We start from the raw sequence: 13,398 nt of genomic DNA, 5'->3' as shown, positions 1-13,398 counted from the left end.
CCATCGATCACCACATTCTTTTGGAGAGATTGGAAACCCAAATTGGTCTACACAGACAAGTTCTGGCCTGGTTTAGATCTTATCTGTCGGAAAGATATCAGTTTGTCTCTGTGAATGGTTTGTCCTCTGACAAATCAACTGTAAATTTCGGTGTTCCTCAAGGTTCCGTTTTAGGACCACTATTGTTTTCACTATATATTTTACCTCTTGGGGATGTTATTCGAAAACATAATGTTAACTTTCACTGCTATGCGGATGACACACAGCTGTACATTTCAATTAAACATGGTGAAGCCCCAAAATTGCCCTTGCTAGAAGAATGTGTTTCAGACATAAGGAAGTGGATGGCTGCAAACTTTCTACTTTTAAACTCGGACAAAACAGAGATGCTTGTTCTAGGTCCCAAGAAACAAAGAGATCTTCTGTTGAATCTGACAATTAATCTTAATGGTTGTACAGTCGTCTCAAATAAAACTGTGAAGGACCTCGGCGTTACTCTGGACCCTGATCTCTCTTTTGAAGAACATATCAAGACCATTTCAAGGACAGCTTTTTTCCATCTACGTAACATTGCAAAAATCAGGAACTTTCTGTCCAAAAATGATGCAGAAAAATTAATCCATGCTTTTGTCACTTCCAGGTTAGACTACTGCAATGCTCTACTTTCCGGCTACCCGGATAAAGCACTAAATAAACTTCAGTTAGTGCTAAATACGGCTGCTAGAATCCTGACTAGAACCAAAAAATTTGATCATATTACTCCAGTGCTAGCCTCTCTACACTGGCTTCCTGTCAAAGCAAGGGCTGATTTCAAGGTTTTACTGCTAACCTACAAAGCATTACATGGGCTTGCTCCTACCTATCTCTCTGATTTGGTCCTGCCGTACATACCTACACGTACGCTACGGTCACAAGACGCAGGCCTCCTAATTGTCCTTAGAATTTTTAAGCAAACAGCTGGAGGCAGGGCTTTCTCCTATAGAGCTCCATTTTTATGGAACGGTCTGCCTACCCATGTCAGAGACGCAAACTCGGTCTCAACCTTTAAGTCTCTACTGAAGACTCATCTCTTCAGTGGGTCATATGATTGAGTGTAGTCTGGCCCAGGAGTGGGAGGGTGAACGGAAAGGCTCTGGAGCAACGAACCACCCTTGCTGTCTCTGCCTGGCCGGTTCCCCTCGTTCCACTGGGATTCTCTGCCTCTAACCCTATTACAGGGGCTGAGTCACTGGCTTTACTGGGGCTCTCTCATGCCGTCCCTGGAGGGGGTGCGTCACCTGAGTGGGTTGAGTCACTGATGTGGTCATCCTGTCTGGGTTGGCGCCCCCCCCCCCCCTTGGGTTGTGCCGTGGCGGAGGTCTTTGTGGGCTATACTCAGCCTTGTCTCAGGATGGTAAGTTGGTGGTTGAAGATATCCCTCTAGTGGTGTGGGGGCTGTGCTTTGGCAAAGTGGGTGGGGTTATATCCTTCCTGTTTGGCCCTGTCCGGGGGTGTCCTCGGAGTGGGCCACAGTGTCTCCTGACCCCTCCTGTCTCAGCCTCCAGTATTTATGCTGCAGTAGTTTATGTGTCGGGGGGCTAGGGTCAGTTTGTTATATCTGGAGTACTTCTCCTGTCCTATTCGGTGTCCTGTGTGAATCTAAGTGTGCGTTCTCTAATTCTCTCCTTCTCTCTTTCTCTCTCTCGGAGGACCTGAGCCCTAGGACCATGCCCCAGGAATACCTGACATGATGACTCCTTGCTGTCCCCAGTCCACCTGACTGTGCTGCTGCTCCAGTTTCAACTATTCTGCCTTATTATTATTGGACCATGCTGGTCATTTATGAACATTTGAACATCTTGGCCATGTTCTGTTATAATCTCCACCCGGCACAGCCAGAAGAGGATTGGCCACCCCACATAGCCTGGTTCCTCTCTAGGTTTCTTCCTAGGTTTTGGCCTTTCTAGGGAGTTTTTCCTAGCCACCGTGCTTCTACACCTGCATTGCTTGCTGTTTGGGGTTTTAGGCTGGGTTTCTGTACAGCACTTTGAGATATCAGCTGATGTACGAAGGGCTATATAAATAAATTTGATTTGATTTTGATTTGATTTACTGTACATAGCCTCCCTACTGTATATGACCTCCCTACTGTATATGACCTCCCTACTGTACATAGCCTCCCTACTGTACATAGCCTCCCTACTGTACATAGCCTCCCTACTGTACATAGCCTCCCTACTGTACATAGCCTCCCTACTGTACATAGCCTCCCTACTGTATATAGCCTCCCTACTGTATATAGCCTCCCTACTGTATATAGCCTCCCTACTGTATATAGCCTCCCTACTGTATATAGCCTCCCTACTGTATATAGCCTCCCTACTGTATATAGCCTCCCTACTGTATATAGCCTCCCTACTGTATATAGCCTCCCTACTGTATATAGCCTCACTACTGTATATAGCCTCCCTACTGCATATAGCCTCCCTACTGCATATAGCCTCCCTACTGCATATAGCCTCCCTACTGTATATAGCCTCTACTGTATATAGGCTCTCTACTGTATATAGCCTCACTACTGCATATAGCCTCCCTACTGTATATAGCCTCTACTGTATATAGGCTCTCTACTGTATATAGCCTCCCTACTGTATATAGCCTCTACTGTATATAGGCTCTCTACTGTATATAGCCTCACTACTGCATATAGCCTCCCTACTGTATATAGCCTCTACTGTATATAGGCTCTCTACTGTATATAGCCTCCCTACTGTATATAGCCTCCCTACTGTATATAGCCTCACTACTGTATATAGCCTCCCTACTGCATATAGCCTCCCTACTGCATATAGCCTCCCTACTGTATATAGCCTCTACTGTATATAGGCTCTCTACTGTATATAGCCTCACTACTGTATATAGCCTCCCTACTGTATATATCCTCTCTACTGTATATAGCCTCACTACTGTATATAGCCTCACTACTGTATAAAGCCTCTCTACTGTACATAGCCTCCCTACTGTATATAGCCTCTCTACTGTATATAGCCTCCCTACTGTACATAGCCTCTCTACTGTATATAGCCTCTCTACTGTATATAGCCTCTCTACTGTATATAGCCTCTCTACTGTATATATCCTCTCTACTGTATATAGCCTCTCTACTGTATATAGCCTCTACTGTATATAGCCTCTCTACTGTATATAGCCTCTCTACTGTATATATCCTCTCTACTGTATATAGCCTCTACTGTATATAGCCTCTCTACTGTATATAGCCTCTCTACTGTATATAGCCTCTCTACTGTATATAGCCTCTCTACTGTATATAGCCTCTCTACTGTATATATCCTCTCTACTGTATATAGCCTCTCTACTGTATATAGCCTCTACTGTATATAGCCTCTCTACTGTATATAGCCTCTCTACTGTATATAGCCTCTCTACTGTATATAGCCTCTCTACTGTATATAGCCTCTACTGTATATAGCCTCTCTACTGTATATAGCCTCTCTACTGTATATAGCCTCTCTACTGTATATAGCCTCTCTACTGTATATAACCTCTACTGTATATAGCCTCTCTACTGTATATAGCCTCTCTACTGTATATAGCCTCTCTACTGTATATAGCCTCTCTACTGTATATAGCCTCTACTGTATATAGCCTCCCTACTGTATATAGCCTCTCTACTGTATATAGCCTCTACTGTATATAGCCTCTACTGTATATAGCCTCTACTGTATATAGCCTCTCTACTGTATATAGCCGCTCTACTGTATATATCCTCTCTACTGTATATAGCCGCTCTACTGTATATAGCCTCTCTACTGTATATAGCCTCTCTACTGTATATAGCCTCTACTGCTTTTTTTCACTGTCTTTTAACTGGTGTTTTTATTTCTTTACTTATCTATTGTTCACCTAATACCTATTTTTAAAATAAAAAATGGCACTATTAGTTAGAGCCTGAAAGTATGCATTTCACTGTAAGGTCTACTACACCTGTTGTATTCAGCATTTCACTGTAAGGTCTACTACACCTGTTGTATTCAGTATTTCACTGTAAGGTCTACTACACCTGTTGTATTCAGCATTTCACTGTAAGGTCTACTACACCTGTTGTATTCAGCATTTCACTGTAAGGTCTACTACACCTGTTGTATTCAGCATTTCACTGTAAGGTCTACTACACCTGTTGTATTCAGCATTTCACTGTAAGGTCTACTACACCTGTTGTATTCAGCATTTCACTGTAAGGTCTACTACACCTGTTGTATTCAGCATTTCACTGTAAGGTCTACTACACCTGTTGTATTCAGCATTTCACTGTAAGATCTACTACACCTGTTGTATTCAGCATTTCACTGTAAGGTCTACTACACCTGTTGTATTCAGCATTTCACTGTAAGATCTACTACACCTGTTGTATTCAGCATTTCACTGTAAGGTCTACTACACCTGTTGTATTCAGCATTTCACTGTAAGGTCTACTACACCTGTTGTATTCAGCATTTCACTGTAAGGTCTATTGCACCTGTTGTATTCAGCATTTCACTGTAAGGTCTACTACACCTGTTGTATTCAGCATTTCACTGTAAGGTCTACTACACCTGTTGTATTCAGCATTTCACTGTAAGGTCTACTACACCTGTTGTATTCAGCATTTCACTGTAAGGTCTATTGCACCTGTTGTATTCAGCATTTCACTGTAAGGTATACTACACCTGTTGTATTCAGCATTTCACTGTAAGGTCTACTACACCTGTTGTATTCAGCATTTCACTGTAAGGTCTACTACACCTGTTGTATTCAGCATTTCACTGTGAGGTCTATTGCACCTGTTGTATTCAGCATTTCACTGTAAGGTCTACTACACCTGTTGTATTCAGCATTTCACTGTAAGGTCTACCTACACCTGTTGTATTCGGCGCACGAGACAAATAAACTTTGATTAGTGATCTCATAGTATTCCTTTGAAATTTGACGTATTATGGATGAACTTCTATTTCTTAATGCATTAATTCCACGTGGTTACAGAATAAATTCTGCATGGTTACAGGGTTAATTCCACATGGTTACAGAATAAATTCTGCATGGTTACAGGGTTAATTCCACATGGTTACAGAATAAATTCTGCATGGTTACAGGGTTAATTCCACATGGTTACAGAATAAATTCTGCACGGTTACAGGGTTAATTCCACATGGTTACAGAATAAATTCTGCATGGTTACAGGGTTAATTCCACATGGTTACAGAATAAATTCTGCACGGTTACAGGGTTAATTCCACATGGTTACAGAATAAATTCTGCATGGTTACAGGGTTAATTCCACATGGTTACAGAATAAATTCTGCACGGTTACAGGGTTAATTCCACATGGTTACAGAATAAATTCTGCATGGTTACGGGGTTAATTCCACATGGTTACAGAATAAATTCTGCACGGTTACAGGGTTAATTCCACATGGTTACAGAATAAATTCTGCACGGTTACAGGGTTAATTCCACATGGTTACAGAATAAATTCTGCATGGTTACAGGGTTAATTCCACATGGTTACAGAATAAATTCTGCATGGTTACAGGGTTAATTCCACATGGTTACAGAATAAATTCTGCATGGTTACAGGGTTAATTCCACATGGTTACAGAATAAATTCTGCATGGTTACAGGGTTAATTCCACATGGTTACAGAATAAATTCTGCATGGTTACAGGGTTAATTCCACATGGTTACAGAATAAATTCTGCATGGTTACAGGGTTAATTCCACATGGTTACAGAATAAATTCTGCATGGTTACAGGGTTAATTCCACATGGTTACAGAATAAATTCTGCATGGTTACAGGGTTAATTCCACATGGTTACAGAATAAATTCTGCATGGTTACAGGGTTAATTCCACATGGTTACAGAATAAATTCTGCACGGTTACAGGGTTAATTCCACATGGTTACAGAATAAATTCTGCACGGTTACGGGGTTAAAACAGAAACAACTCGAAAGGGTTTTCATTCTGATTGGTTTACGGTTTTGGATTAGATTTTTATTAGGATCCCCGTTAGCCGACGCCGACGGAGACCGCTAGTCTTACTGGGCTCCGACACATAACGGAATAGACATTACAGACAAAATACTTTACAATTAACATACAGTACCAGTCAAAAGTTTGGACACACCTACTCATTATTTTTTTTTTTTTACTATATTCTACATTGTAGAATAATATTGAAGACATCAAAACTCTAAAATAAACACATGGAATCATGTAGTAACCAAAAAAAGTGTTAAATCAAAATATATTTTATATTTGAGATTCTTCAAATAGACACCCTTTGCCTTGATGAAAGCTTTGCACACTCTTGGCATTCTCTCAACCAGCTTCATGAGGTAGTCACCTGGAATGCCTTTCCAACAGTCTTGAAGGAGTTCACACATATGCTGAGCACTTGAATTGGGTTGAGGTGGGATGATTGTGGAGGCCAGGTCATCTAATGCAGCACTCCATCACTCCCTTTCTTGGTCAAATAGCCCTTACACAACCTGGAATGTGTTTTGGGTCATTGTCCTGTTGAAAAACAGATGATAGTCCCACTAGGCGCAAACCAGATGAGATGGTGAATCGCTGCAGAATGCTGTGGTAGCCAAGCTGGTTAATAAGTGTGCCTTGAATTCTAACTAAATCACTGAGATTGTCACCAGCAAAGCACCCCCACATCATCACACCGCCTCCTCCATGCTTCATGGCGGGAACCACACATGTAGAGATCCGTTCACCTACTCTGCGTCTCACAAAAACACGGCAGCTGGAACCAAAAATCTCAAATTTGTACTCATCAGACCAAAGGACAGATTTCCAACGGTCTAATGTCCATTGCTCGTGTTTCTTGGCCCAAGCAAGTCTCTTCTTCTTATTGGTGTCCTTTAGTAGTGGTTTCTTTGCAGCAATTCAACCATGAAGGCCTGATTCACGCAGTCTCCTCTGAACAGTTGATGTTGAGTTGTGTCTGTTACTTGAACTCTGTGAAGCATTTATTTGGGCTGCAATCTGAGGTGCAGTAAATTGCCGATTTCTGAGTCTGGTAACTAATGAACTTATCCTCTGCAGCAGAGGTAACACTGGGTCTTTCCTGTGGCGGTCCTCACGAGAGACAATTTCATCACAGCGCTTGATTGTTTTTTTGCGACGGCACTTGAAGAAACTTTCAAAGTTCTTAACATTGTCTGGATTGACTGACCTTTGTGTCTTAAAGTAATGATGAATTGTTTGTTACTTTTTTACATACCTTATTGTTTCTAAAAACTGCATTGTTGATTAAGGGCTTGTCAGTAAGTATTTCACTGTAAAGGTCTACTACACCTGTTGTATTCGGCTCATGTGACAAATTACATTTGACATGACTGTCGTTTCTCTTTGCTTATTTGAGCTGTTCTTGCCATAATATGGACATGGTCTTTTACTAAATAGGGCTATCTTCTGTATACCAACCCCTACCTTGTCAACAACACAACTGATTGGCTCAAATGCATTAAGAAGGAATGAAATTCCACATATTAACTTTTAACAAGGCACACCTGTTAATTGAAATGTATTCCAGGTGACTACCTCATGAAGCTGGTTGAGAGAATGCCAAGAGTGTGCAAAGCTGTCAAGGCAAAAAGGGTGGCTACTTTGAAGAATCTCAAATAAAAATATTTTGATTTGTTTTAACACATTTTTGGTTACTACATGATTCCATGTGTTATTTCAGCGTTGTAGAATTGTAGAATAATAGTGAAAACAATTGAATGTGTAGGTGTGTCCAAACTTTTGACTGGTACTGTACATTTAAAAACATTAACGTGTGTGTGTGTGTGTGTATCAGTTACACATACACACAGAAATGAGGTCATCTGGGGGAGAGGAGTTGTGGTGAGGTGTTGCTGTTGTTTAAACCAGGTTTGCTGTTCACTTGAGCAATATGAGATGGAATGGAGTTCCATGCAGTAATGGCTCTATATAATACTGTACGCTTTCTTGAATTTGTTCTGGATTTGGGGACTGTGAAAAGACCCCTGGTGGCATGTCTGGTGGGATAAGTGTGTGTGGCAGTGCTGTGTGTGTGTGTGTGTGTGTGTGTGTGAGTTGACTATGCAAGCAATTTGGAATTTCCAACACGACTGTTTCTTGCAAAACAAGAAGTGAAGTAGTCAGTCTTTCCTCAACCTCTTAGCCAAGAGAGACTGTCATGCAAAGTATTGATATCAGCCAAATGATTACAATGCGTGGCTCTGTTCTGGGCATCGTAGATAACACCAGAGCCTGCAGGACTTGCTTTGTGGAGTGTGATGTCAAGAAAGGCTGAGAACCTCTATCACGGACAGACCGGGCAGGTATCCTAGTGGTTAGAGTGTTGGGTCAGTAACCAAAAGGTTGCTAGATAGAATCCCCCGAGCTGACAAGGTAAAAATCTGTCATTCCTCCCCTGAACAAGGCAGGTAACCTACTGTTCCTAGGCGGTCATTGAAAATACAAATTTGTTCTTAACTGACTTGCCTAGTTCAATAAAAAGGTCAAATAAAAACAGACCTTTGAGAAAAGGCTTAAAAAGGAAAGGTTGCATAATTAATATTCCACAAGTCCAATATAACCAATCTAAAATCATCTTGACGCAAAAATAATTACTCAATTCTATTTTCGCAATTTCAATCACATTAATAACAAACTCATTCACCAACAATGCATTGCAGCTTTGGACGTCAAGAAAGGAACGGCCTGCTGGAGGCCAATCGGCTAAGTAAGTAGGTACTAAAGTGACCTAAAGAATTTCTCATGTTATGTCGCTAGTAAAAAATTATTTTTTTTTGAAACGAAGAGAGCCAGCTATCTAAGTGCATTGGGCCATGCAAAACGAACTGGCCCACTCTGATCTAGCATGGTGTTTTTGGGATGGAATAACCTAGCTACCTACCTACCTAGCAAGCTACAACAACTCTATCAACACACGTTTTGCAGAATTGAATGGTCAAATACCAAATCGGATGAATTATTGTGTATTTCAAGGCAGGTCTTTATTTGTGGCTGACATAACAGGATATCATGGTAGCCAAAGTTTGTGTTAGCCATTATACCTGGATGTACTGTTACTGTTGCTAGTAATGTTAGTACTCAGGTTAGCATGTGCCTAGCTGTAGTTACCATTGGCCAAACAACAGAATTTTAGCCAGTTTGGTTATAGACATTCAACTATTGTGATAAAATAAACATTTCTCACAAAATACAAAATCTAAAGTGACATGTCGTATTGGGACTTTTATTTTGAAGGATGAAACCAAGCAGAACATTTAAGAGCAACCTAATTCTGCAATCTTCCCTTTAAAACAAAATAATTAAAAACAATGTGCCGTTTGCATCAACTATCATCAAGTATTTTCACGGCTCACTAGAGCGTTGTGAACTGCGGTGATGCAGCAGTCTAAGGTCAGGTTGAGGTCAGGGCTCTGTGAAGGCCAGTTAAGTTCTTCCACACCAATCTCAACAAACCAGAACTACGGTGATGCAGCAGTCTAAGGTCAGGTTGAGGTCAGGGCTCTGTGAAGGCCAGTTAAGTTCTTCCACACCAATCTCAACAAACCAGAACTGCGGTGATGCAGCAGTCTATGCTCCGAGCATCATGAGTTTGTGCCCAGTGTTTTGTGTCAGATGTTTTCCTTTTATTGTGAGCACCGAGGAAGGTATACACGACATGACCAAAAGTATGTATGTGAACTTCTGACCCACTGGGAATGTGATAAAATAAATAAAAGCTGAAATAAATCATTCTCTGTCCTATTATTATTATTATATCACATTCTTAAACTAAAGTGGTGATCCTAACTGACCTAATACAGGGAATTTTTACTAGGATTAAATGTCAGGAATTGTGAAAAACTGAGTTTAAATGTATTTGCCTAAGGTGTATGTAAACTTCCGACTTCAACTGTAGATATAGCTCCTATGTGTGTATATCGAAGTTCTTAGGACCTTTTCAAATGCTGAGGACAATGTCCACTGGTTTTAACATGATAAAGGAAAGAGAAGGAGAGACGGAAATTGAGAGTGGGAGAGAGAACAAGAGAGGGAGAGAGAGTGAGAAAGCATGCGAGAGAGGAGACAATGCAGGAAGGGCCTTCTATGCCATCAAAAGGAACATAGAATTCAACATACCAATTAGGATCTGGCTAACAATACTTGAATCAGTTAAAGAACCCATTGCCCTTTATGGTTGTGAGGTCTGGGGTCCGCTCACCAACCAAGAATTCACAAAAGAGGACAAACACCAAATTAAGACTCTGCCTGCAGAATTCTGTAAAAATATCCTCGGTATACAACGTAAATCACCAAATAATATATTCAGAGCAGAATTAGGCTAACACGCACTAATTATCAAAATCCAGAAAGGAGCCGTTAGAATTCTACAACCACCTAAAAGGAAGCGATTCTCAAACCTTCCATAACAAAGCCATCACCGACAGAGGAGTCCCCCTAAGCAAGCTGGTCCGGAGGCTCTGTTCACAAACACACCCCACAGAGCACCAGGACAGCAACACAATTAGACTCAACCAAAATCATGAGAAAACAGAAAGATAATTACTTGACACATTGGAAAGCATAAACAAAAAACCCCAGAGTAAACTAGATTGCTATTTGGCCCTAAACAGAATACATGACCACTGTGACTGACCCAAAATTAAAGAAAGCTTTGACTATGTACAGACTCTGTGAGCATAGCCTTGCTATTGAGAAAGCCTATCTTCTCTTGAGAGCCAGGTCTGCCTATGTGCTCACTGCCCACAAAATGAGGTGGAAACTTGAGCAGCACTTCCTAACTTGCTGCCAAATGTATGACCATAGAGACACACACTTCCCTCAGATTACACAGAAACACAAAGAATTCAAAACAACCCAATTTTGATAAACTCCCACATCTATTGGGTAAGATACCACAGTGTGCCATCACAGAAGCAAGATTTGTGAGAAAATGGAAACCAGTGAAGATCAAAAACCATTTTAATACAATCCATATTTAATGTTTATTTATTTTCCCTTTTGTACTTGAACTATTTGCATATAATATGACATTTGAAATGTCTTTATTCTTTTGGAACTTTTGTAAGCGTAATGTTTACTGTAAACACATTTTTGATGATCTATTTCACTTGCTTTGGCAAGATTCCCATGCCAATAAAGCCCCTTAAATTGAAGTTGAATTGAAAAGTGAGGAAGGAGGAGCTTTGTCCCAGTGCTGCATGTGCAGGTCAGATAAGGAAGTGCACGGAGGTGTGTGTGTGTCAAGGGTGTAGACCCTGCCAGGCCCACCCAATCAGATTGAGAGAGAAAAAAGTACATTATTTTTGCATAGTTGAGTGTGCATTGTATATGAGTATAGTTTTTACTGTGTGTGTGCCTGCATGCTGTGTCTTTGTATGTTGGTACTGTAAAGACTGTGCGTGTTTATAATGTGTGTGTGTGTGTGTGTGTGTATACGTGTAATGTGTTTGCCAATGCTATCATACCCTGTAGGTGAATACAAAGAGAAGGGCCCTGCAGCTGTGCTCAATCACACACCTCTACGTCACCACACTTCTTATCACAGTAGCAAAGGCTACTAGCCTACTGTAACAATGCAGTCATACAACATAGCAGCAGTAATAACTGTGGCATTGTAGCTCGGGTCAGTGCATTGGACAACAGGTACGGACGGTGTCCCAGTGGACAGCCTCCCTCCAATGCATTTCCATCTATCTAGCTGCATCTCCTCTTATGGAACAATGAAACCGGGGGGGGGGGGGGTAAATACCCTTCCCTCGCCTATGCTGTTAGTTATAGCAATATTATTAAGGTTATTCCACCGCCATGATACCGCCATCAACTCAAAAAGATGTATGGCATGTGTGTGTGGTGGGTGAGTTTCACGCCCCTCCCTCGCGCACATAGGCTACGACTTACAGACAGTACTAGGCAAAACCCATTGCATCTGTATGTAGTTAAGGCAAGGCATGCAGACTGTGTCCTTTACTCTCTCACACACACACACACACACACACACACACACACACACACACACACACAATGGGACTTCATCTCCTTGTTCTTATTCTGCACACGCACAAGTTTTTTTTGTTTGTTAAGGAAGATGATGGCAAACAAAGCAGAGGAACGCCCCTTTGGCAGACGTACAGTGTGTGTGTCATGACATTGTATTCTGGGCTTGTCTGGTATTTCAAATGGCAAAGAAAATAATGCAATAGGAAAAAGTTATAAACTACCATGTAGCCAGCTGCCTTGATGTATTGCATCATTTGTCTGTTTTTCCACAAAGACCACTGTTCACATTTATAACCATGAAATACAAAGGTGGTTATTATAAAGTCATTACAACAGTACAATATCGACAGTGTTTTTACACGATAAATCCTAAATGTACGCCGTTAAACAAGCGTTAGCCACCTAGTTTCCAGCATAGGAAAGGAATAAGATTCACTGAACATGAAAACAGTTTGTTACTCACCAGCGCAGTAACTAGCACCTACACGAAGGGAATGACAGGCTTGACACGTACAGAGATGTTAATTAGACATTCCCTTCGTCTCAGAAACGCAGTTTTGGCCTTTTATTTTCGCTCCAGGACAACCCTGGCCGACTTCACATCAAACGTCTCTGTTTAAATTCAAAGATCGGATTGCTATATAAACGTTAGCTAGCTTTGAAGAAAGGTTCATTGCAGCGTCTGTCATCGAAAATACATTTTTTTTTTTTAAAAGCAGTCTCGTCGTCACTCCTCTTCTCTCTGAACACAACTAGCTAGCTCTTTTGCTTGCTGTCTGGCTACGTCGCTCGTATTTTCTGTTCTGCGCTTCAGCTGTGCTCATCGAAGACCTCCGCCATGAAATAGATCAGTGTCCCTTTAAAGAACGATGTTTCCGGGGTTTGCTGAAAAATCCATAGGAGGCGGGGTTTACAGCCAGCTGGGCACCTGTCATTTAAGCGATTGGTCAGTTGGTCTTCCACGAACCAACCAGAGCTCAGTATTCAGACGAATTTTGATTAAACAAATATGTTAAAATTTCTCATAATATCATTGGCTTAGGGGTTGGCGACGTTTGGCTAAGACACGCCCAGTACACGTGCTATTTGTCCCTTGCCTGGTTGCAGAAAGCAAACTAGAGAGAAATAGAGTTTGTCTTCTAGGTTCCAAAAAGTTGGACCTGGACTGACCCAGGGCAAATCCGACCCGGACCCGAATAGACCCAATATATATTTTTAAAAGGGTACCTGGACCTGAACGACCTCTAGCTTGAGGCCTCAACACACAGAGGCCTATGTCAATCCTTTCACAAAAGCCACTTTAAGTCTTTAAATCCTTGAAAGTACTAACCATTATACAATGAACGT

At 41.3% G+C, this 13,398-nt stretch overlaps 1 protein-coding gene across 3 annotated transcripts in view; it reads right to left on the bottom strand.

The window, feature by feature from the left end:
* The window catches only part of LOC110525210 (protein FAM214B), a 44,872-nt gene extending 31,975 nt beyond the window's left edge, over nt 1-12,897 (bottom strand). For all 3 annotated transcript variants that reach the window (XM_036979329.1, XM_036979328.1, XM_036979330.1), the window contains exon 1: nt 12,515-12,897. The gene's annotated coding sequence lies outside the window, so the exon portion shown is untranslated. The remainder of the gene's footprint in view (nt 1-12,514) is intronic.
* Between the last annotated feature and the right edge of the window lie 501 nt (nt 12,898-13,398).

Source organism: Oncorhynchus mykiss, chromosome 6, assembly GCF_013265735.2.
Source record: "Oncorhynchus mykiss isolate Arlee chromosome 6, USDA_OmykA_1.1, whole genome shotgun sequence".
Taxonomy (NCBI): domain Eukaryota; kingdom Metazoa; phylum Chordata; class Actinopteri; order Salmoniformes; family Salmonidae; genus Oncorhynchus; species Oncorhynchus mykiss.
Note: the sequence above shows the minus strand (reverse complement) of the source record. Positions and strands in the feature narration are given on the sequence as shown.